General features: G+C 34.8%; 1 pseudogene; it reads right to left on the reverse strand.

The window, feature by feature from the left end:
* LOC133626575 (uncharacterized) overlaps positions 1–18983 on the reverse strand; it is a 60182-nt pseudogene extending 41199 nt beyond the window's left edge.
* Positions 18984–25197: the final 6214 nt, after the last annotated feature.

Genomic DNA, 25197 nt, shown 5'->3' on the forward strand with positions numbered 1-25197 from the left:
TTGCTAGTCTGGGTTATGTATGGGAAGCAAATATACTTCCACATCCATAGGTAGTTTAGACCAGGTAATTTTACCAGTTTCTTCAAAAGGTCTGCATTTGGAGCGTATGTTGGTTTGTGGACCAGTTTATATAATGGTGAATGCAAGCTTTTGATAAGCTAGAGTACTATTGCAATCAAACATTGCCTACTTTTAAAATTACTACTATTTGTTATACAATATATAATGAAGGATAATGCATATAGCTTTAGAGCTCATTTCAAGTTTCAAAACAAGTTACAATGCAATCACCTATTAACCTTTTCATCCCAAGGGCTTTTCTACAAAAAGCTAATATCCCTGACAGCTCCTTGTTTATTTTCAAATCCATGCATTGTTTGCTACTAGTGACCTTGCAAGCAGACTCACACCTTGCAAAGTCCCTGACCTTGTAGTTATTAAAATCCAATCACACACTGGGCAGGCTTCCATATTCATTAGGACAGCAAGAAGATAGATTTGAACATGCATCTGAAGTGACCAATACATTCATCAGCCAATTTGCATCTTCTTCAACATTTTCAGCTTGCTTAGGGTTATTACTACATTAATTAATACAGAAAATCTTTTGCAACAAAACTGTAACAATATTAAACAGAGGCAATATGTTTCTAATTAAAAAGGTTATGTTCAAACATAAGTCACAAATTATAGGTTGTCCTAGGAATACCCACATTAAGTTCCTAGAATAGGGTTTTTTTTTTGTTTTGCTTTTCATGTAGGGATCACAATGTGTTTTTCAGAACACATTGTATTGAAATCAGCATCTGAAAAATTAGAAAATCGATGTCTGTAACTAAAGAAAACTTAAGATAGTATATTTTGAGGGAAAATTATACCTACGGCTGGAATGTGCTAAATAACCCTATTAAATTCCTATATGCATTTGTACAGTAATATTTTATCTCACAAATAAAGGTAGAATTAATCACAACCACAAAAGACCAAAAGCTGAGAGAAATAAACTAAGACCTAGGTATAACATTTTCTTTATGCTATTTTGATGTACACTTGCCTTCATCTACACATATATATTCATATATGTGAATATATATCTATGTGACATATATATGAATATAAGGAAAAAAGGGTTTTTTTCACACTGGGAATACTTAGACATGACTTCTGAATTTAAAGTAAGAAGAATTTTAAAGAGAGTGGGATAAAGGAAGAAGTTCCAAATGCGTAAATAGCAAGTGTCATATGAATCATTACTTGCCAAACTGGTTGTTCAAAAATATGTGTTTGCTCTCATCACAAAGCACTTTTACAGCAATAGTGTTCAGAAAACATTTACATTTCGCTAACAAAGGCCATAGTTATTTCAAACCAGGGAGGTGAGCTTCAATATTTTGGTCTAAGATCCCTGCACGAAAAGCAGTTAAGGGAAACTAGTAAGCTCCTTTGAATTTTTAGGGTTTTTATATGGTGCATGGGGAATCCATCCACAAAATTTTTTATCAAAGCACAGATAAGAAGCCTTTAACACCCAGGTTTTTATGTCTCATCCTTAACTTGTAAATAACGCTGCCAATTACCCTTGAAATTTCATTCTATCAGCCATTTCAGTTTATTTTTTACTGATATCTGTGTGAGACACATCAGCAACAACAAATCAAACCAAGGACCTGGTGGAGAGAACTTTTGATTCAGAAAGCTTTTGCGTGATTTACAGCTTTTGAATAACATTTGAAACAAATCACCTCTTTTTACAGAATACTCTAGCTTCCAGACAGCAGAAGCTATAAATGGCACATGTCCTGCAGGGAGGCCAATCCACAAAATTGCTGTCTTTCTGAACAGAACACCACTTACACATACCATCAATGAATACAAGTTTGTTAGAAAAAAAACAGTCAAAATCAGAAGAGAGACTGGACACATACATATCTTAAAAAGCAATCTTAAGAACTAAAGATAGTTCTAAAATCAGACTCTTAAGGAGAGAGAGAAGGAGAATAGAATGATAGAAAAATCAATACTGCTTTGAAAATGCATACCACTGGATAGGAAAAAAGCTGTTGTCTTAAGAATCTAGTATAAAATAAGTAACTGCTTATTTCCCTATGTTTGTTCAAGACTATGTGATCAATGTCCCAAAACAGTACCTGTAACTATAAAACTAGTATCATAGAGTTTTCATAGTACTGACCAGTAAACAACTGGATACAGAACAACACTGCCTGTATCCTTTGTGTAATGGTCAGGTATTTTTCATTTATACTGCCCTTTCATAACTTCTATTGTGCTCACACTGAGCCAAAGCTCAAAGGCTTTGGCACTCAGTTCCACCATAAATTGAAATAATGTGAATGATTTCATATAGTTCTACAAATTGTCTAGGACATCGAATGTGTAATGTGAACAATTTTGCAGCCAAGATTTCTATGGAGAAAACAAAGACTCTGAGCTTTCCTCTGCTTCTGGAGAAAGAAGTAATGTTTATGGCAATAAATATACTGTTTTGAAAGCAAATAATTTTAACAGAGCCATTAGTCTTATCGAATTAATGTAAAGAATTTTGAGGAAACTAGGCTCATGAGCATAAATGCAACTATGTGGCACTATCTTTGCACACACGAGACATTTCAAGTCATTACATCATGCATCTTACATAGCAAATTAAACACACCTATGATACTTCAGGAAGACAGTAGCTGAGAAAGTTTGTGTCTAAAGCAGTAGATAATAATTTATTCATAAATTAAAATCAATATAGGATTTAAAAAATAATAATAATGTTCAAACAGGTAGGATATATAACATGGATTCTTAAATATCTATTTTTGGTAATAAAATAATGGAAAACTTAGTGGCTCTCCCATTGTTTATGGAGGAAATTTCTTTTTTTAATATTTATGATTTTATTTTGTAAATTATTATCAAAATATTGTAATGCTGTTATCAATAGTTATTACTTGAATGAGGAAGACCAAATAGAGTTTAAAGAAATACGTTATTTAAAAAAAAAAAAAAGAGCCACATATTCTGATTCTGAAAGAAAAAAACACTATAGAAATGCCTATTAAACATCAGGAATTTTCCATTCTTAAAATTAAAACTTTATGTTTCTACAATCTTTTTTCTCTGTTGACATTAGCACTCTAACTCCAATTTTAAACAGTTAAGTTTGCAAAGGAGTTCAGGATCATGATTTGCTGAGAGCCTGAGAGTCTACATGGCCTGTTGCCTTAAAATGTCTCTGTGACCTCCTCTGTATCTTTGAAACACTAAAAATCAGGTTCTAAAACTATATCCATGCATAGCCAGTTCCACAGACACATAGTTTGTATACACAAGTGTGAAAACACCAGATGAATCTGAGGCCATAAAAAAGTAATAAAAAACAAACTAAAATATTAACAAGTAAGCATGGTAATAGTCAAAAGTTGCGCAACAGTTACAGTCCACATCATTTACCTCCATAAAAGCAGCTGCTACAAGAGTATTCACTACAGTAGGCCAGAGGAGAATGTTATTTCATCTGACTGGTGACAATGATCAGTCTCTGGGTTGTATCATCTGTATTTGGATTGAATTTTATATATTTTAATGTTGCCATTATACCTTTAATTATTTTAATGAATCTTTACTTATTAATTTCAATGGTATGATTATTTGACTATCTAATTTTAATCAAATAGTTTTCTGTCTCACATTCTCTGTCACTTTTGTCTTCTTTTAGCATAATTTTGCTACTCAGCTTCCAGACTTCTTCAACAGTTTCAGATGGCTTTCATCACAAAGCTCTACTTGTGTAAGACACCACTGATCTTTTATTATCAGTGTTTTAAGTGGGCATAACCATTACCTGGGAATATTTCACCCAATTACATACTTTCATGCTAAAATATTATGTTAATAATAAATTCTCCAGAACTCATTTTCTTTACACAAGGATGAGAATGTAATTGGGCATGGATTTCCTGTTCACAGCTTCAGCTGTAATTCTGGGTTTAATATCATTATTATTTCCAAGAATGTTTACTAAACCTCCAGAGCTCTGAGTACAGAAATGGTAAGTGCTAAGAAAACTTGATAATAAAGTATAACTTAGGAAAGTAATAGTGATTCCACTTAGAAGTCAGAACTTTGAAGTAGAAGGATTTTTAAAATATCTATAACTGTAGGAAGAAAAAAAATCAAAATATTCACCTGAAACAAACAAAAAATAAAACATCATACATCCTAGGAAGCCAAGGATCAACTCAAGAGAAAAATAAATCACAACATTAATTCCTTGTATTGATTGTATCCCTGCATTCTCAAGGATCATGGAAGATGCTGGCATTTCCAGTGTCCTATATCCATATGTGACCTCCAAGAGAGAAGAATCAAAGATCCCATTTGATGTATAATTGATTGGGAAAAGGACAAAAAGTGGGAAAGAGATATTTTTTAATTTTGTTTGCTTTGTTGTAAACCCACTCTCTTTTGTTGTTTTCTGTTTGGATTTCTTTGTTTGGTGGCAGAATAAATTGATCTTATGTTCTTTCTCAGGTTGAGTAGTCTTTTTTGCCCTGGGCTATAAGTGGTGAGTGAGCCTTTCCTGTCCTTTTCCCCAGCCACAAGGCCCTTAGTTATCTTTTTTCTTCTCCATCTCACCACAAGGAGTAGGGGGTGGGGGTAGAGTGAGTAAGTAGCTGCATTGTATTTTGTTCCTAGATGGACTAAAACCACAAGAAGTTAGCAATTTCAAAGTTAAAGTTAACATAGGAGTTCACAATAGCAGCAGCTAAAATGTAGGTGGTGTTTTTTTGGTGCAGGAGTGGGTGGTGATTTTTAGGGCACTTTATATTTAATTAACTCAAAGTACACAGCTGAAATTCTCATTAAGAAGCCAAGGCAATTTTAAGCTACTATTCAGAAAATTTAAAAAATAATAATCTAATAAAACAATGGAGCAAAAACATGTTTAAATTTTCACAGTTTTCTCCCTTTCTTGAAAATATATGTATTGCTGGAGGAGGGACAGGAAAAAAAATTTGGATCTCTCAGTGCTGCTGAATTCAGGAATCAAAATCATGGGCTTTCACCTATTTGTGAAGATGAAGAATTATTGTATGCAAAGAACATAAAGGTTTTGATGAGTAAAAAATAGGGGGGGAAATGGTACTAGCTGAGAATCATGCAACTGTTTTTTTCAAGTACATGATATTGCTTTTTTTTAAAAATAATTTTTGAATTTTGAAGAGAAAAATTTACTTTGAATCGAAATGAAATCCAAGATTTCAATATTGTATACCTAGGAGAATTGGGAAGCATTTTCAATTCAAGAAGACCACACGTTTAGTGAAATATAGTCATTCAGTGAAATATAGTTTCATTGAAAGGTATCTAACCATCTCAATTAATTATAAAAAGGTATGTGATCTTCCATCTGATTAATGATTCCATAATGGTTTATCTAGAGGGAAGCTGGCATGATATTGAGTAGGGGACAAACCACAAAAGTGAGAACAAGCAGAAAGTTACTTTTTCTTCAGTCATAAATAATGTGAAGAACTTGATGCAGCTGTTCCACAGGGACTCTGTAATGTCAAGACTGAGAATTTTGATATTGCTTTTACCTACCTCACATTGCGAAAAATGCTTGCTAAAATATGGCAAGTCAGTATCGACTTTTACTGATACACAATATGTCATGGACGTTTGAGTTGAACCTAGAGAGCAAAAACATATGCAAAACATTTACAAGGTTTAAAATATCAAGTGGTGGGGGGAGGAGTAGAAGAGAGAGATTGCAGTGAAGAAAATGCCAGAAATAACAGTAAGGCAGAGTATTGTTTGGAATTAAAAGCATGTTACCACAGCTAACACTTGATAAATTTTCTACAAGATTGCAACCACATCTTCATATTTAAGGGCCCAATGTTCCAGTGGAATACTAAATGAAGACCATCCATGCTCTGTCTTAATTTTATAGGCCAAGAAATCACTTAAGCAGAAAGGAAATGTGATCTGCACAAGTGTTTCAGACTAGAAATCAATATTTCATACAGGAAATCCAGTGGTTACAGAAACTTAGATTAGACTAGATTAGACTAGATTAGATCAGTGTAGATTAGATTAGATTAGATTAGATTAGATTAGATTAGATTAGATTAGAGAGAGAATACTGAAGTGCCAATTTTATACAAAGGTACCCAAATGTATTGTAACTTGATCCTGCAGAGGGTCCACATGACTGGAATTGCTGTGCTTAACAGTCCTTAATTGTCCAGCAAGTGCATAAGAGTTTTTCATTAATTTCAGCTGGGACAAGCATCTTGTGAGTTCCTGAGGAAACTGGATTTATATTTCTCTACTAATAAAAATGACCACTGGACTTCAGTGACGCTACTCTGATACTTAAATATCAACTAAAATACACAAATGACCAAACCTGAAGTTACAATTATGCAATTTTGATAGTTTCCCAGGCTAAATTTAGTGAGATTTAACACATATAGCCATCAGGACTCAAGGTAAAGCCAAGACAAGGACAGATTCCGTCTCTCTTCTCTCATGGGTGTAGTTCTACTTTTTTTCTCTTTTACGAAATGAGGCCACTTTCACCTCTTTACTGTATTTTCCCTGGAGCAAATATTGCAGCCTTCTACACTGCTAACAGGCTGAAACTGTCAGCTAGTCTGACTGCATAATTTTAGCTTCTCCTAGTCTCTCTTGACCATTCGCTCCTGGGGTCTCACTTGTACTTACTCTGATCCTTGGAGGATCTCTTCATCATGACCAAACATAAGAATGAGAATCAGTCATGGAAGTGGGTACATGGCCACATGACAGAGCTGTACTGAATATTACATAAACAAAAAAAATAGTAAGCATTCAATGTAAACACTTTTACTATCTTCCAGTGGTCAGAAACACTTTAAAAACAAACAAACAAACAAACAGACGAACCCCATGATAAACTAGTCCTATAGCAAACCCACAATGCTGGAGTTAAGATGAAAAAAAATAATAGTAATACATTTGTAAAAGCTTACTCACGAAACATACATAAAGAGGGATGCATTTTTAGGGAAGAAATGAGCAATAGAGGATATTAGGTTAAAATAAAATCAACGTAAATTCATGATAAAATTGCATTGTATGAGAAACTTTTTTAGTGGCATATTTATACTGCTCTTTTTGGACTGTGCTAGAGAATTTCTGGAATGCTGTAAAGGCAGAAAAAACGCAAAGAAAGTTCCAACAAAAAAGTAGTAGCAGCTCTTGAACATATGGTTTACAAAACAAAATTTGAAATATTTGTATTAAAAATATTTGTACCCTCACTTAAAAGTGAGCACAACTTTGAATAAATACATGAGATCAATAGACAAGTTAAGCATTTAACTGAATACTAGCAAGAAAGTGCAATGAATACAAGCTAATAAATATGGCAAAGATAATTTGTATCAGAGTTTTTCAGATGTATGTAGTTTATACATTAATCTGATATATATATGCCAAAAGCTTCTTTACACTCTCAGATAATGATAAGAAATTAAAAACAGAAATAAATAACACTGGCATATACATATGTGTGTACAAATAACGTGTATGTGTGTATATATGTAAATGCATGTTCATATAAAGGTATCTCAATTTAGAGATAACTAATTTAATACAAGTAATCTAGAACACAGGCTAGAACAGTGGCAAAATGCTAGAGAAAGAAAACTCCATATTCATTCAGATTTCCATGTATGAGAACATACAAGACATAATGTGTCAATAAAAAAACTGAATAGCACATCCTCTGCCTTGATCTTGAAATACTTAAAACATCAGACAATTTTTGGCACTTACTAAATAGTCAATAATAGATTTAGGAATGATTCCCAAATTGAGAAGTTTTTGTTTAGAAATAAATTATATAATAATTCAAGGTCTTGTATTAGCAATGACACATAATTGCAAACAAGTGGGTCAACTCTATCAAATCAAAGAAAGTTGCACCTCACTGCAGAAAGAGTCACTTGAAAAACAGCAGAAGCTTTAGCTCCTTGGAGCTCTACTTTATGTATGTTTGAGTGTCTCTTGCAAAAAGAAAAAATGCTTTATAACTCCTAATTAGTTGGGAGACACAATATTGGAAAATTCATTCCCAATTCAGTGCTATTTCCTACATCTGCTTCAAACAAGTTTTATATTTTTCCTAGGAGGATTAGTACAAAACAAGTTTTAAACAGTAGTTTTCTGATATTTTGCGAAGGTACTGCATATGACTGGTCCTTATTGCTTACTGCTTTTTCTAATTGCACCTGCAGACCTATTAAAATCTCCAGAAACTTTCCTCCTTCTTCTGATGAAAATCCTGACCTTAGATATTCAGTGTGCCAGTACATAGGCTCCTGCACTGTACCATGCTGTGCTAACACAGCCGTCAGCACAGCTGTCAGCCCAGGCTGGGGAATGAAACAGGATAAAAAAATAAAGGTGAAGAGGCTTTATTTTTAATCTAAATCAGTTCCCTGATCTGATTTGATGCACTTCACACCCTTATGGACAGTTTTCAAGGACTTGGCAACAGAAGATATGGTCAGGGAAAGAAACCACTTAAACTGTCATTGCAGTATCAGGGAACTATATTCTTGTTTTGTGCTTTTGTGCTTTTTGTGATTTTTGTACTTTTCTGACAGCTCCTCAACAGAGTAAGCATGACAGGAGATATGAATGGAAAACTATCCCAGTATATTGCCAGTTTGGTTAAATTTCCCTCTTTGGTTAAATTCTCACTCCTTACCACCCTAAGCCATCCTAAGCTTTCTAAGATATCAGTGGGTCTGATGGATTTAAAATGAGACTATAATATTCGGTACAATCTGAAACATTCATTTAGGTAACAGCTAGCAAACATCCACTACACGCTTTACTGAGTAAAATGATGACTACATCAAAATAAAGTTAATCTTAGATATCATCTATTAATATCTATGTAAAACACAAAGCAAAAGTATTTGGCAACATCTGGTCAAGTTACTATTACTCTAATGATCTCAAAGAACATCTCCCTCCCAATCAATGCTTAACAAAAAAAAAGTGCTTGCTCACAGGCACAATCTGAAAGGTCCATTCTCCTGGACTCAACAAATTTGGCTGCCTTTCTGTAAATGCTAGCCCAAGTGTTTTGGTAATGTTCAAAGCACGGCAGATTGGAACTCCATGGATTAACTTTAATTAACTTTCGAAGTTGCAGCAATGTGGCCTGGCATGTGGCAATGAAGTTATTTGGACATACAGGCTGAACACCTGCAAGCAGAAGTTTCTTGAGAAAGGCATTAGTGTTTCCAGAGTAGATAGAAAAGGAAGACTGGGAACACTACTGGCTACCTTATCTCTCCCCATGATTTAAAACAATTACCGTCATTAAATTTTGATTTAGAAACAGCCTAGTTTTTAAGTCATCCCTAAAATTGGTATTTTAGGTCATCATAAACCTTCTGAATTTATATAGGTAACAATGGTAATATCTATATAAATAATAATCTTTTATATTCCCATCTATTTTTACCCATAGATACAATGGAGCAAAGTTACTTGAATTATACTTTCATCTAAGGTACATCACTAACAAATGTACGACATTACATTCATTGTAAAGCCCAAGAAAAACTTCTTTAAACACAAAATCTTTACTCAATGACATCTGTGAGACTGCTAAGTGATCAAAAATGTACTTTACTATCACATTTGTTGTTTATTTTTTGTGTGTGTGCGTTCATGGAATATAAATGGAATCAAGAAATATCTCTGCTTTGTTTTGACAATGTCAAATGCAGTTCATGAGGCCTCTATTTAAACTTTGCTGTAGGTTCTTCTCCATTCCCTCACTTATATATTGTTTCCTGGTAATATTTGTAACACAAATCATTTAATCTTGACAGTGAGTCTGCTACACAATTGAATCTTTGCAGCCATCATGGTGCCAGTAACAAGAAGCCACAGACAGACAGAAGTTCCTGGCTGCTTACATGCCAGTGTTTAAGTTCTGGTCATTCAAAATTTAGCCATCAGTGTATTTAAAAACAACATCCAAAATTATATCATTAAAATTAAGAATTTTAACGTGGGTATTTCAAATAAAAAAAATATTCTCCATTTTGAAAGTCACATCTTACTAACCTGGGACCATAAGGAATAGTTTCTAGAAGTTAGAAAAAGAAATACCAGATAAATTTTACACTACTCATGCACCTGCACTTTTGCTTTCTATCACAACAATTAGAGGAAAGAAATTCCAGTACCAAAGTTTGGCACAGTAGACATTTGGCCTTCAGCATGATTAGGTTATTCTATTTGAGCAATGGTCCTTGAAAACAGAATATTGTGTACCACTGAGGGCCAAATCTTCAGATGGCATAATCTGGCATAACTCCACTGGTTCAATAATATGGATCATAAACCCTCTGAGCAAATGATGTATCATTTTATGCTTGGAATGTGTCACTCACATTGTGGGTGTTATTGTAATTCAGATGGATAAAAAGTGCTAATAGCTGAAAACTGAGTCTTTCTGGGAAAACATTAGTCCAGCTCCTAAGTAGAGTCCAAATAGTAACTTATCAAAAACATCAAGCATCTTATGGACTGTTATTTCAACAATTTCTAGCAAGTTCAGCAGTAAGATTTTCCTATGAAATTTGTCATTCCAAACTAGTGTTCACTGGTACTAAAACACCGTAAAGCACCTTTCATTAACATGCCAAGTTTGATGTTAAGCCACGTTTTCTGAGGCTGGCTAAATATTAGCATAGGTATTTCCATAGATACAGAAGCTATCCATGAGAGATCATGCATTGGGACACCAAAAAGGAGAAGAGATGGAGCTGGAGTATAACAATGGGATCTTTATTAGCAGTGCATACAAGGCAGCAAGGATTGATTTTGACCTTCACAAAGTTTTAAAAAAGGGATAAGGAAAAAAGAAGAATACAAAAGTCAGTACTGCAAGAAAACAATCCAGAAGCTCATATCTGTTAAGAAAAACTAAATAATTGCTCATTTAATTTAAAACTGAGCAAGCTGTAAATTGATCCTGCAGTAGGAAACTGATCAAGTGGTTAAAAAAGAGAGGAAAATGTTACACAATTGCCACTGGATGCTTTCTCATTTTCTCATTCACAGAAAAACAAGAGAATCTGAAACTAAATCCACAGGAATAAAACCTACCATTTGCTCTATAATCATATTAGGTTCTGACTGCCTGTTCTTGTTAACCAGCTTGTCACCAGAAAATGTTCCTTATTAAATTGGCCAACTAATAAATTATTATTATTATAACTATATTTCTCTGTTTCTCTTCATATAAAATTAATGTATCCAGACTGTCATTGTATTTGCTACTCTTTGCACTTTAAATATAAATATTATCAGTTACTTTCATTACAAACTGTTGTACTATTGCTTATGCTGTAATTCCTTTTTTTTTCTACCACCAGCTTTGATCTTTTTCAACAAATATCAAAATCCTTTTCTTGAACTCAGATGGTTACATTCTGCCAGGAGAAACATCTTTTCCTACTGAACTGTGGTCATGTCGGAGTTAATATAAGTTTCACACAGGAAAGTCAAATGGGGAGAGCATTTGATAGCAACAGAATTCAGAATTTACTACTACAATTTTAGTACATGCAGGGGGAAATTATCTGCCTTGCTAGAGCTAACAGTGTTTGAAGTAAGTCATATTAATGACCTGTAACACATTTTCAACTGTCTATAAGGAAGTCCAGTAAAGTATGAAAAGACAATGAGACAAGAGATAGTTTCACCCAAAGCCAAAGCTCAGGGAACTAAAGAAATTGAATCAAATTTAGCAATGAAGCCAAGTGGCATCAACACCGAGACAAGAGTATAAATGTATTTGCTATAGTTTCATACTTCAGTCTGAAATACTGATGTTGAAAAATTTGAGAGTATTTCAGTGTCTATTTCAAAACACTATTCTCATTCATTGTATTACTCTTCTGTTTACAGCAGAAACGCAGTTACATCTTTTGATGGTGTACTTCCTCAGTACCTCCATACTAGAAATGTTTTAGAATTAGGAGAGGGAATAATGACAGATTAGCAATTTCAGGAGTCATTACATCCTCTAAAAGACAATGTGATTCCTAAAAGAGAGGAAGAGAATGCAAACATGAAGAATATTTTGTTTCAATTTCAGGAACCAGCATTGTCCTTGGAAAACAACTACTTTGGCATGCTTAGAGATAATCTTTCTTTCTGTGCTCTGTCCACTTTAAATATTGTTCCTGCTTAATAAATTCATAGCACCTAAACAAACAACTTCCTTTAGACAACATCTATAAATATGTTCTAAAACAGATGTGGAAATGCATGAAAATGATAGTTTGTCTCTTGGTTTGTTTTTTAAAAAGAAAATAAATCTTTTCTGACCATCATATAATGATGGACATGATAATCCCCATCACGTAACTACATAGTAAGATAAAAAATGTTTAAACATTTTAACAGATCACATTCAGATCTGTTTTATGAATCTTCAAGTTCAGGAATGCATGGGTTTGAGTTAGTTACAATATTCTTGAAATTATTTCTATCATTGATAGAGTCATGTAACTGCAAATAAAGACAGAAAATTGCCTTTTGAAAAGACATGGCACCAGTCAACAGTAAATTCCCAAAAGCATACGATCACCTAATATTTCTTATGATTTGAAAATGCATAATATCAGAAAGTATACTGGGGAAAAAAAGTGAGATGCATGGATATTGAGCTATTTTACCCCACTTTGAGAAAGAAAATACTACAAGTAGTTTTTTACAGAAATGTCAAATCATTATCTGATGATTCTGATCATTATCTGATCCTGATAAATGCCAGAATAATAATCAAGAGTTTCAGAAAATCTCATTATATTAGTAACAAAGAACAATGTATTCCTTACATCAGAAATGTATACTATTATACAGTGTTTGATTTTACAATATATTCAAAAACCTTTTCAGATCAATTGCACAAGAAGTAATGTTTCTAAAGTAGTAGATTTCTCAGAGAATAACTTGAGTGCTTTTTATTCTTGAGTAATTAGTAAGCTTATCAATTATCAATACTTAATAAAAAACTTTTTTTCATAAGACTATAGTACATTTTCCGATTCCTCTAAAATAATAAACAGCAGAATCTCAATCTAAAACTGAGGTCTCTATGCCCATTTTGTATTTTTGTGAAATTTGACTTCTGCTTTGTACAATGCTGCACAGAACTGATTCCAGAGAAAAGTTCCTAATTCAAGGAACTCAGAATGCTTTACTAAAGTCAAGAAGTAAAAGAATGATCATTCACATTCCAAAGAAGAGAAGCCACTGTCAGAGAGAGATTTAAAATCAATAGTCTGAGGTCACAAGTCTCAGGAACTCATCCAGGTGGGTTTCAAATGTCTCCAGAGAAGGAAACTCAAAAATGCATCTGGGTAGCCTGATCCAGTGCTTTGTCAATTCAAGTCACTTGCACAATTCTTTTTTAAAAGTATGATAAAATCCTCCATTATTGTCATTTGAACGAGCCAACATGCTTAGCATAAATTAAAGGCAAAAAAAATTATTTGCAACACATTGAAAAAATGGCTGTAGGTCTGGAAAGTAACAAATAAATTGTCATTCCAGGAGTATCACATTAAGATACAATGTGAAACCGTGCTTTTCTTGTAGATTTCAATAGGAAGGCACACATTTGTTCCACAAAGCAACCTGTTTAATGACCTACTCCCTGTAACAATTCAGCTGAAATTCTCAAGAGATCTCAATATGAGTTTGTCATAGACTTACAAAAAAACAGGGGACTCACAGTCTTCATGAAAACAGAAAAGCACTTCCTTTTGCTGCCTTTGTTGTTCAGACCTTCCAGCATTGAATTTCTCAACCACCATCTTTACAAGTTCTAAAAGGCATCTGTTGATTTTGCATTGGACCTCAAAAAAAAAAAAAAATGGCCACTACATCTGTCTCTATGAACAAAACCTCAACATATATCTCACTCTTCTCTGTGTAAATTTAGTCTGTATGAAGGTAGAAGCAAAGAAATCAGTAATTTCTCATGCATTGCAAGAGACATTCTTAACACTGTTATTTACATACTATTGATTTGTTATGTTTGGCCATCTGTTTGTGGGTGAAATACTGCAGGCATATTTCATTTTCTTTTGACTTTGCTGAAAAAGCTTACCAAAATCATCTCTTTTTTTCTCTTATAAATGCTCCATATTCCTTTCATCCTGTTGGAAAAATGCTACATAACAATAATCCAAGACACCAACATTATCCTCAGTGAAGTATCATCTCTGGGTTTCTTTAGGGTCTGAAGAACTGAATGGATGAATCTAAGTACTTTTTTCACTCTACAGACTTAATTTTTCATCTTGTACAATTAAATGAAAATCATGATTTCACAGAATTTAACTCTACATTCCTCTACTTCAAGTCTTCAAAACAATGATTATAATTTTGAACCAGTTAATACCTTTAAACAACAGATCAATACTGCTCCAAAAATATATACATTAGATGAGGAAAATATAAAAATCTACATTCCACTTCAAATTCAGCTAGAAAACCTACTATACTAATATCCTGGAAGCAATATCATGTATAAATCCTTTAACAGCAAAGACTTTGAGCACAACAGCTGATTTGAAATGTCTTGTGATTTAAATCCAAGTTGTATACAAAGTAATCCTCAAACAACTGAATCCTATTTAACTTCTCAAAACATATTAATTTGAATGTAAGAAAAACAAGTATTTCTGAAATCCCCCTTTTAAATATAAGTTTAACCTTAATCTCTTCTTTTTCTGATTCTTTTTTGAAGTATACCACCTGTACATTTAGCTCAATTATATGTTCATGTTTATACATATATTTAAATGCATAATGTACGTAGCTTACTAAAAACAGATTCAAATGAAAATTTTCCTCATTTCTAAAGCAACCACTGGAATTATCGATGCCTGATCACAGTTTTGACAGCAATATGCTTTATCTATGCTCTATGCATTTTTTAGATGGTTAGTTGTAAATATTTACTTTTTCCCTTTTCTAATAAAGGAAAGTTAAAAAAAAAAAAAAGGCAAACAAAACCAAGTACATCTCATTCTTCACAAGGCCCAAATCAAGGTATTTCAAAATTCATAATGAGACAAAACTGTATAGCCACATAAGCAGAAATAAGTTATGGTAAAACTTAAAGTATTGTTGTACCGACACCTAGTCCTTCTGTTATGGTACTCTCTTAAAAACAAGTGCTGGGTTGGTGCAGAAAATCTGTGTGTGAAAGATAAAAGTCTTGTTTCAAGTTACTTCTCTCTGGACTGATTTGAGAAGAAATTTAATTTCTGTTTTAATCTACCACTACTCCAAATCTAAAATGATAAATGATAAAGTGACTGACTTTCTTCCCATCAACCTAAAGCCATGAATAGGTGAGATGTCCACAAAGTCTAGCCCACCTCACATCATGTCAGGAGAGTACTCAGTGAAGATGTCAACTTTAAATCAGATAGTTTGTTAATTTTATAGTTTATGACATTTAGAAGCATTGACTCTTATCCCTGACACCCACAACTATGAGAATTCAAAAACTAGTGTATCTCCAACCTCTTCTCACCCCTTTCTTAAAACTAATACAGCAGAGTTGGTAAAAATGACCATTTCTGTGCCTCTGCCATTCCAGTGCAAAGTCCAATGTTTTTACTGAGCCACATCAAAAAGTAGCAAAAGTAGGGACAAATGTCTGCTTATTTTAGTTTCAGAGAGTCACAGAATCATAGAATAGTAGGTGTTGGAAGAGACCTCTAAAGATCATCTAGTTCAACCCCTCTGCTCAAGCACATCCACCTAGATCAGATCACACAGGAACGCATCCAGGTAGGTTTTGAAATCCTCCCAAGATGGAGACTCTACAACCTTCCTGGGCAGAAGTTTTCCTTATGTTTAAGTAGAACTTCCTATGTCCAAGCTTTTGTCCATTACCTCTAATCCTATCACTGGAGACAAAAGAGAAAAGGAATGCCCCATTCTCTTGACATAAACCTTTTAAATATTTGTAAGTATTAATGAGATTTCCCCTCAGTCTCTTCTCCAAGATGAACAGCCATAGATTCTGCAGTCTTTCCTCATACAAAAAATGCTCCAGTTCCCTGATCACCTTGGTGGCCCTGCGCTGGACTCTCTCCAGAAGTTCTCTGTCCCTCTGGGCTGAGGAGCCCAGAACTGGACACAAGACTCCAGATGAGGCCTCACCAAGGCAGAGTAGAGGAGGAGCAGAACCTTCCTCGACCTGCTGGCCACACTCTTCTTGATGCATCCCAGGATGCCATTGGCCTTCTTGGCCACGAGGGCACATTGCTGGCTCATGTTTAGTTTATTATCAACCAGGACTCCCAGTTCTCTCTCTGCAGAGCTGCTCCCCAGCAAGTCAATCCTCAGCCTGTACTAGTACATGGGATTGTTCCTCCTGAGATGCAGGACTCTGCACTTGCCCTTGTTGAATTTCATGGGTTTCCTCTCTGCCCAACTCTCTGTAGCTTTACTACATCTTTGTTACACAGTAGGTAACATCCATAAAGGACAACAATGAAAGGTTGGGAATGATATCTTCTAAGAGGCTGCAGTAAGATTCACCTGCACCTATCCATCAGAGATCTCAATGCCTCTGGAAGCTGACATTTATTCTTAGTGTCTCCATATTGTTTTACAGAGATTTTTCAACTAAAAAAAGTGGAAAAAGTTTATAAAAGGTATAGTACTTGGCCTAACCAAACTCGTTTTAGCTTTCACTCTCCTCAGTTGCTTTTCAGTCTGTTAAGTGACACTCGGTTTTTCCTCTGAGTAGGAAAAATTATCAACAATTCATCCACTGGTTTTCAAAGACTCCAACACTTACATTCCTTTAAAATGGTTTGTTGATATTGATAACTTTGCAGTATGATGACATAATTCTTTTTATTTGTATCATATTGATATTTATTCAAATCCTAAGAAAATCTGTTGTTCATCTTGTAATGTTATTTTTATGGAACAATATTTTATATAAAATCAATAAATAATGTGACCTAAAGGTACAGTGAGCAACCACATTGCCTGTGAATTGTTAGTACAAGTCTCCCTTTGGCTCAAACTTCCTGTCATCTGTCTAGAAAGCTTCAACACAAATTTGAATGATTCAGCAGGACACATTGGGAGAAGCAATCCTAAAAGAAAACAGCAAAAATCAGTCCTCTAACATGATAAGAATTCTGATGTTTTTCAAGTATAGCAGCCATTGAAACTGCCAAAGTGAAAGTGACATTCAGAACCAGAATGTACTGTATTTCTACATGTGTTTTTTCTTCCTTCCATTCTGACAGCTGCTATTTTTAATTCAGTCACACCATTTTCATGAAAGAGAAACTTTGTTCCCCTTTCTTCTATATGCCAGGCTATCCCATGACATGGGGCGAGTGTGGGGAGGGTTGGGGCATGGGTTGATATAAGCATGCTGAGTGGGGTAAAGCTTCTCAGGAAGACAGAAAGGAAGACTTGGAATTCAGCTTATACAAGTAGGAAATATTGATATATTAGAAAGACTGCACTGACTCACACAACTGTGTGCAATTGTTTTGCCACTTAAAATTGTGCACTGAACACAATTATTCTCTAAAGTAGCTATGCTAGCACAACTACTGTATTTAGTTAAGCTTTGCAAAGGTAGCTTGTGACAATGCAGTTCATATATCTTCCTGTATGGGATATAGCAGAGTGACATGCAGACATGAAGATCCCGTAAACTTTACTAGTTATGAGTAAAGTGGTAATATTTTTGGGAAGAGAAAATCTTAGGCTAGGGCCACAGAAACTATTTTGAATAGGGTTTCTATCTGAAAATGGCTCCAATGCCTGAGATATTATACCAGTAACAACTGCCTTAACAAGAGAAGGTTGTTTTCTGGATTGGCATAAATAATATTGATTTAACACTTCTTTTTTATTGTTTTCTCTGAGTGTTAGCTTTATAAGCCAAATAATAACATCTTGTAATACAGCCTAGATATTACAAACACAGAAGGACTAATTATTTCAATTCAATACATGGAAAAAGAAAATAAAGCTTTATTTATAAAAAACAGAGATAATCAGCATTGCATGACTTTTCCTTCTTGCTCTCTAGCTTTTTGCCTTTCATTAGCTCTTAAACAAATTGCATTTGAAATTGATGGGGCATGTGGAGCGGGGAGGAGAAAACCAAAACAACTCACTGAAATGGCTGCAGGATGAGGATTCACATTGATGAGGGAAGGTAAAGGAGCAGGAAGGAGACCCACTAGGAACTGACAGCTCTTGCTAGGTGTCGGTGATGCCAGGAAATCAAGCCAAGGCAACCACTAGGGTTTTAAAAAGCCCCCAGGGAGCAAGTGGCCTGGAGCATGGCACAGGAGGGTGAGCAGGAGTGCTAACATCTAGATGAGGGAACAATGATGGCCATCCAGATCAAAGCCAGAGCTATGGCCTCAGCATGCTCCAACATGGTGTCCTCTCTGTCTACAGGTTAACAGGTTCTGCCAGGAGCTTTATCTAGTACAGGCTTCCCACAGAGTCACAGCCACCTTCAGGCATCCACCTGCTCTGATGTGGTATCATGCACTGGTTGCAAGGGGATCTCTGGTCCACCGTGGACCTCCATAGGCTGGAGGGGCACAGCCTGCCTCACCATGGGCTGCACCATGGGATACAGAGGAATCTGCACTGATGCGCCAAGCATCTCCTCTTCCTCCTTTTTCACCAGCCTTGGTGTCTGCAGTTATTGCTCTCATATTCTCACTTACCACTTCTGCTGCAGTTTACACCTGCACAGTGACTTTCTTCACCTTCTTAGATACGTTAATCAGAGAGGCATGACCACCATTGTTAATTGTCTTGGCCTTTGCCAGCGGTAGATCCATCTTGGAGCTGGCTGCCATTGGCTCTATTAGATATAGGGAAAACCTCTAGCAGCTCCTCATGGGAGGCACCACTGAGCCTCCCCACTACCAAAACTTTGTCACACAAACTCCCTATATTAAAACATACCTCCAAGATAAAAATAATTTGAGGGGTTTTTACACACGGATATTCAGCAAACTCCACAGTCTGACAAGGTGGCACTGCTCCGGCAGGGGGATTGGACTAGATGATTTTTCAAGGTCCCTTCAAACCCTTGAGATGCTGTGATTCTGTGACCATTAATCCCAACATGTCAATGAGCCAATAGATGTCAAAGCAGTAGTAGTAGATAACAAAGTAGTGACGCTTTGAAGACTGACAGTTATTTCATTAACAGTTATTATCATCATGTCCATCTTCTTATATTTCTATATGCAAAACTGTTTTTGTTTTCTAGAAAAAAAAGGGGAAAAAAACACTATTTTTTTCTTTTTGAATCTACAGAGAAACTGTTTTTGATGGGAGTCTGCTTTACAAACAATTTAAAAAGTTCTGTAAAAAAATGTTCATTTGTGTACTTTAATATTCAGACTTATCATGACATACAGGTGGAAAAAGAACAGTTAGAACTTAATCTTTTACCTGTGGAAATCCAGCTTCTTATCACTTGAAGCAAAACAGTCTTCAGCTATTTTAGAGCAAGGCATATGTTACACAACTCTGATTCAATTGTAGGAACAGTTGCATTGTTGTATGCTGGTCAATTTACTACAGTACTCCTTTGGTACACTCCTTGACCCATAGCTATCTAGATTCATAAAAAAAAACCCCAACATTTGAAAGAAGAAAGCAGTTCCTTGAAAGGTCAAGAGTGTATTACATAGAGCACAGATCATAAAGCAGCACAACACCACACTTGTTCTTTTGACTGTACTCAAAATCATTCTTGTTATAAGGAAAAATATTGCAGATACATCTGAACAATTTTTATGACATATAGTATTTTCCATAAGAATGTGACATAGCAAGAGGATACAAAGTTATCTCCCATGTATACCACAATATATACTGATATTTGATTTATTTATGAAATAATGAAAAAATGTCTGAATTGTGTTAAAGTTCTGACAAGTTCCTAGTTTTTTAAAAAGCATATTTATGTTGGAATACACATATAAAAAAAGAGTAGGCAGCTTGTATTGATACAGAATGGACTAATAAAACATACTTCGGTTAATACCTTTTGCTAAAACTAAGCTGGCAATCATGCCAAATACAAGTATTTTCATCTGAAAAGAAACACTGGAAAGGGTTAGAATAGTTGATTTTTTGTGAAATAAAATTAAATCTACCATTCCTTTCAACAACAACAAAATTATAGCAAGTACTGAGGCAATATTTAGGTGACAGTCTTCTCCAGCTTGCATCTTCTTTCCATTCCCTTTTCTGCCCCTCACTTTATGTGAGTCCTGTGGCTAAGATATTCACATGAGTTCTATTCTTGCTCTTCATTTGCCCTTCATCATAATTATGGTATAGAAGATAAACTTTCACTTGTCCAAAGACTATCCTAGTAGGCCTCCCCTTGAAGAAATTCCATTTTGTAAAAAATGCTTAAAAATAAACTAGACCAAAAACTAGAAGGAATAGGTGTGCATGTATGTAGTTAGATGATGGCTGATAACAATCAGCCCTAGCACTTAGTGCACTTTGTGAGAGTCATTCAGAGAAATTATGAGAAATTAATCATTAATCTAATTTCACATTTGTATTAAAATTCCTAGAAGAAACTTATAGATTTCTTCAAGAATCCTGAAAAATATTGTATTCAGACTGATCCAAATTCAACTTTTCTTCAGATTGGCTTCTGAACTGAGAAGAGATCAGTTATTATACCCCTAATGTAAATCCATGTGTTAGTCGGCAGGATATAAGTATCAAGTTGGACAACTCAACAGTCAAAAGCTTTAACTGTACTAACAAAGAGGTGCAAAGAAAACTTGAAGAACAAGGATGTCAAAGAGGAGTTAGAGGAATATGAAAAGGCATGATGAATTCTCTCTAAAATATATTGAAATGCACTCCATTTTTAAGAAAAGAAAAAGATACGAATGTATAATAAAACCTAACATTAATACTGGCTAGAACAAAGTCAGAAGACTGTACGTGTCTATTCTCTCTAATTTACAATTCAGGAATGCTTACCACTAAATTGAATACTAGATTAAAACTTGTCATCTTTCTAACTTTTTTTTCCCCCCAGGAGAAAATGTATTGCTGAAGGATATTATCAAGAAAAAAAAAAATTAAACATTCAGAAACACTGTATATCGAATAGCAACAATTCATGACAAGAAGTCATTCTAGAAGTCTTACAAATTCAAATTGAGAGCCTAATTGATCTCAAATTCTGCTACTTGTTCACCGATTTATAATTCTCATTCCAATCAGAAATACAGGAGAATAAAGGACCACAACAATCAAGCTTGCAAGCTACAGTCTAAACATTATTAAATTTAATAATAATTGAAGCTAGATAAAGATTATGATGGGAAACAAAATGCTGCATATTATAAACTCTTGATTATAAACTGATCCTTTTCCAAAGCTACTAAAGATAGTTATATACAGAGAAAGATTATTAAACGACACAGATCAAGGCATGAACCAGTATGAGTTTGCAATAAGAAATTAATCATTCAACCAGCTGCCTACATCACTCCATATTTTGTGCTACCTCTGCAAGTGCACAGATAGGCAATCTATATACACAGATAACTATAACTTTAGATTATGAGCACAGAAGAGTAGTTCTTAACAGCTCTTTTAATAGCTCATAAACAACAGGTATTATAAAGGATAACAAGAGAAAAGTAGTTTCCATAAGAAATATTCTGAACATGAATCATGAGGCACAGAATACTAAAGATAGGCCTGCAGTTTTGCTGACTTTGAATGCCAAACTGTAGCTCTAATCATTAGAATTTACAAGTGTGTTTGTTAAAAGTATCATTGGTATGTTCTGACAGATTTGAAATACTGGAAAATTACATTTTGTGTTTCCTTGGGTTTATCAGAACAGAATGCTATTGAGAAACTTGGGTCTTAAACAGAGCAGAAAACCAGTGGTCTTTCTTTTCTAATTGCTATATCTTCTGTCATCTGTGTGACAACAAAGCAGCTACTCCCTGCAGATATACTCCCTTTGTATTGTATCAGCCTTCTTTTTGCCTTATCAGTTGCTGAGTTAGAACCAAACGGTGATGTACATTTGTAGGTGTCATCATTTGGTAGCTAGATGAAGCAGTAAGGAAATTATTGAGTTATTGAAATATACAAAGATTGTGGTTTTCAGGCTTTACTACTGAAGCCCGACAAAGTACACCACTCACCATCTGGTTTGGGCTTTCAAGATATTCTCTGCATTCTAAACAACTAGAAAGATATTTTCCCTTTAAATGAATACTGAGATTCTGGTATCTGACTTAAAGAAACTTTTTTTTTTTCTTCCTACCACATATTCCTTCTTGTTCACACTCTGCTGACATTTTCAATAACCATTGTTTTGTCAAAGTTGCTTTTAATATTGCTTATAGAATCATAGAATCATTTTGGTTGGAAAAGACTTTTAAGATCATCGCGTGCAACCACTAACCTAACACTGCCAAGCTCACCACTAAACCTTGTCTCTCAGTATGTCATCTACATACCTTTTAAATATCTCCAGCCCCTTCCCCATTACCAGAAATGACTCCACACAAAAACCATGACAGATGGTGACTCCACCATCTCCCTGGGCAGCCTGTTCTAATGCTTAACAACTCTTTCTGTTAAAAACAACTTCCTAATGTCCAATCTAAAGCTCCCTTGGTACAACTTGAGGCCATTTGCCTGTGTCCTATCTCTCATTACTGGAGAGAAGAAACCAACCTGCACCTCACTACAACCCCCTTTAAACTTAGTGCTTGTACACAACTATTCTGCATTTGTTTGCTGTAGTTTTCCATAACACTCCTCAGTTCTATGATGTAAGCCCTGACTCAGCTTAAGAATAAAGATAGTCTCTTTATCACGCACCGAGCTTCTTTGAGGAGTCAGTACTCAGAACATAGTGGACTTGAAGTAGTTAGAAGGGAGACATTACTGCACTATCAGCTAGGCAGTGTACTCCGTGGTCTTGTCTGGAAAATTGCCTCACTTTAACTAGGTAAGTGCAGTTGATATAGCGTAAACTCCATTGTTTGTTAATCTCTCATATCTAGGAGTCATACAGAAGTCTGTTTCACTCTGTATCTCTGTTGTACCTGTAAATAAATGCACCAAACATGAACTTCAAATATGCAGACATTTGCACAGGAAATGACTCTCCCAGTGTAGATGCAAACATAATCACCTAAATATAGATAAAGTTGTTTTTATAAAAGATGAGTAATGAATTATTCTGGTACCTTTATATAGAATTGCCCTCATGTTTCCTCAAGTGGGTCATGCCAGTATAATGAGTATTGATTCATCTCCTGTTCTAGCATCCCTTCATAAGTCCAACAAAGATACCATGAAGGAACAATCAAACTTGCACTCTCTTTCTTATGAAAGTGCACGTTTGCTGCTGCTTTTAAATTCAGCTTCCGCTAAGTCTAAATCACATTTGTTTTTGTCTTGAAAAACAGCTTGGGGATTTAATTTGTACTGTATTTGTTGCCACCTGACAATTGCTCCCAAAATAGGTTTTGCTCTGACCTTATTGAAAATCTTTAAAGCCACTTATTATGTTATATATTACACTATTTATAAAACATCTGTCATACATTTCACTGAAAGACCTAGCAAATTACTTGAAGTTTTGTTCATTCAAAACTAATCTTCTAACTCAAAGTCTGTCAGTATAGTACATCCCCTGACAGTTTTGTTTGTATGCTATTTGGCAAAATGATCATAATACTTTTTGATGCCAAACAAAGGAAACGTTTTGAATATCACATCTTCAAGTATCTAGTAAAACAAAAGCCATCCTTTCAGTCTCTGTAGAATATTACTAAATATTCATCTGTGCTATAATGAAATGCCATCTATGTTAGACTGGATATATTTTTGATAGCTTAGAATAAGCCTAGAGAACTAATGCTATTTATTTTTTATCTTCCTGACAGAATATCTTATTTGATTTTCCTGCACAGCATACAGTATCCAAATCTTGCCTTTGCAATAAAAACAAACTCTACCTATTCACCTTTTCTCTGTAATATTACAAAGATATTCATAGATAGAAAATTAAATATTTTTATCTTTACTCAGTCTGAGAATGCGTTCCCTTATGAATTAGAATAGTTATTGCATTTTCACCCAAAATACATAGGGTGGCATTTTATTCACTATTCCAGTATTCTATGTTTAACATGACAGCAGTCAATCTTTTTATGCATATAACTTTCAGTCATTTTAGCTACACTGAACAGCCACAGAATATTTATGTTGATTTCAGCTGGTTTGTTAATTCCATGAAATGTAGCAAAATCCACTAACTTTTAATTCAGTTTAGTACTTTTAATTCAGTTTAGTACTTTAGGAAACTAACCTATACACTGCTGTTTCCTTCCACTCAGTCCGTTCCTTTGGACGAATATCAGCACATTTACAGATTTCTGCAGAGGTGAAGGCAGGTGTTAACTGCTTCGGAGAAAGGAAGGAGAAGAAATTGGAGGCTACTACCAAGATCTGATTGCTTTTTTAGCACTGTGTGCTTCTGCTACCTGATTCATACAGAGACTAGCCACCAGCCTAAGAAGGAGCTGTTATTAGCATCTTCAAGCAGGCAGAAGCAGAAGGGGGAAAAGCATCTCCAGCAAAAATCGACATTTGTGTTCTAAAGGTAGAAAGGATAAAAAGACTGGTGATGGTAGTGAAAAAAACAAGGGGGAAAAAAAAAAAAAAAAAGGAGGTTGAAAACTAATGGAAAAGAGTGAATTTGACAAAAGTGGTACACATGGAGAGCCAGATGGCAAATCCTGACACTCCTTCAGGCTTAATGTTAAGGGGTAATGTCGTAGTCTGTCTATTAACATTTTCTAATGCAGTACATGCTCCCTGCCACACGAAGATGCCTCAGAGATGCACGTTCTGATCAACACCATGCTCTTATTTTACCATGATCCCAAAAGAAATATCTTTTTTTTTTTTTTTAATTTTTTAATCAGTGTAAGCCACTGATCAGCTAACATTTATGTGTTATTTTGCAAAGAAAACCCAAGGGTT

Source organism: Colius striatus, chromosome 1 (assembly GCF_028858725.1).
Source record: "Colius striatus isolate bColStr4 chromosome 1, bColStr4.1.hap1, whole genome shotgun sequence".
Taxonomy (NCBI): Eukaryota; Metazoa; Chordata; class Aves; order Coliiformes; family Coliidae; genus Colius; species Colius striatus.